General features: G+C 36.6%; 1 protein-coding gene across 1 annotated transcript in view; it reads right to left on the bottom strand.

The window, feature by feature from the left end:
- Nucleotides 1-1,689, bottom strand: part of LOC103592746 (C-myc promoter-binding protein-like) — a 14,685-nt gene extending 12,996 nt beyond the window's left edge. The window contains exons 1-2 of the mRNA XM_008575581.1: nt 1,609-1,689; nt 467-543 (exon numbers count right to left, since the gene is read on the bottom strand). The gene's annotated coding sequence lies outside the window, so the exon portion shown is untranslated. The remainder of the gene's footprint in view (nt 1-466; nt 544-1,608) is intronic.
- Between the last annotated feature and the right edge of the window lie 237 nt (nt 1,690-1,926).

Raw genomic sequence — 1,926 nt, 5'->3', positions numbered from 1 at the left:
GTACGGGGGCGACACTGAGGGTTGCGATTCGTTGCCGGACACGGAAAAAGACAAAAAAATATATATATTTATTTTAGGGCCGAGCCCATGGCGCACTCGGGAGAGTGCAGCGCTGGGAGTGTAGCGACGCTTCCGTGTGGGTTCGGATCCTATATAGGACTGGCCGGTGCGTGCACTCACTGGCTGAGCACGGTGTGGGTGACACCACACCAAGGGTTGTGATCCCCTTACCGGTCACAAAAAAGACAAAAAAAAAAAAAAAAATTTATTTTAGAGCAAGGATTTAGATCCCTGCACTGGCCAAACCCAAGGGTTCAGACCCCTGTGCCAGCCAGCCACCAAAAAAACATATATATACATATATATCTATTAAATGAATATTTGCTTTATAACCTTCCTCAAGCATATTATACTAAACATGTTTTTTTCTCTATAACTCAGAATCACTTTTCTGAATCTCAATTACCTTAAATACTGTAGTTGTTGACATGGACAAACTAGATGATTTGAGTCTAGTAACCAATAACCACCATGATCAGGGCCCTAGGCAAAATTAGAAATTCATTAAATAAGTAATTTATTCATTTATTCAACAAATTTTTAATAAATCCTTATTAAGATCAGACACTATTCTAGGAGCAGGTGACAACAATGATGAAAGCAATTGCCCCTGCCTTCGAAGTTTCTTATTTAATTCTGCCTTTCCTCATCTCTTTCTATATTTTCATTCCACCTCTAGCCATCTTTTCTCCTATCATCCTTCCAGATTCCAAATGCTTGCTTTCACCCTGCCCAAAATTTCCCTATCAGTTTCTCCCCAAAAGCCCCATGCACAGAAGTTATCACTACTTTATTTTCCCTTTCCCCCACCTCCTTGAAAACTGGCACTCATTCAGCATCAGCATCCATGGAGATTTTTGAAAGAAATTTTATTTGTGTATCATATTTAACAATACGTTGACATTTTGTTAAAAAAGGTTTAACCCACCCAAAGCAAACATAATTTTAAAAGTAAGATTTATACCCCAAACTGATGGACTATGTAGGACTGATTTCTTGAGCAAGGGGGGCTAACCTGTCCCCTAATCTACTTTAGAACCACTGACCCCAATACCTATCCCGAAGCAAAAAACTAACAGCATAAAATCAAAACATAAATTGGTAATTTGACAACTCTTTTGAAAGATTATCAAACCTTGATTTATAAAAAAACTTAAGATAGGAATAATAGACATATAGAGGGAAAGAGATCTTATTATCAATCACAGTCCAATCCCGCATTTTATAGCCAAAAAAATTGAAGCACAGGAGGTGGCTTACTTAAGGATACCCAGCTAGTTTAGTGGCAGAGCCTGGGCAAGAACTCAAGTCCCTCAATCCAATATTCTTTACACTGAGGATTTTTCCTTTAATAAATAGTGTTGAATTAATACTGATCCAAAGCATATCTTCTTTCAACAAATTATTCTGTGTCACTTATTACTCATAATTATTCTGTGGTAAATATGTTCCAAATCCTCAAGAGTTCTGTAAATTAAGGTTTCACTGTGTTTAATACAGAAAACAGCTAGTTGAAACAAACTGAAATAAAAAACAAAAACTACTTACACATTACCAAAAGTCTCTTTCTGAAAATGACGCCATATCTAAATGTGTGAATTCTTCAGGCCTCAGAGTTTGAGAAATACTGTACGGAAAAGAATGAGAATTGAGCTTAAATTAATTCCAATCAAATATTTCACCCTAATATGCCTGTGGATACTTAAATTCTGTTACCAATGATAATTTTTAAACAAAATGATTGCATATATTGTTTTCATACGGTTAGAGCTGATAAATGATTTTCAAATACTAGCTCTTCCAAAAACCACATTTTAGGGCTGGCCAGTTAGCTCTCTTGGGAGATTATGGTGCTGATAACACCAA

Source organism: Galeopterus variegatus, unplaced genomic scaffold, assembly GCF_000696425.1.
Source record: "Galeopterus variegatus unplaced genomic scaffold, G_variegatus-3.0.2 Scaffold1209, whole genome shotgun sequence".
NCBI classification, from domain to species: Eukaryota; Metazoa; Chordata; class Mammalia; order Dermoptera; family Cynocephalidae; genus Galeopterus; species Galeopterus variegatus.
This window is presented reverse-complemented; position numbering and strand designations above follow the sequence as displayed.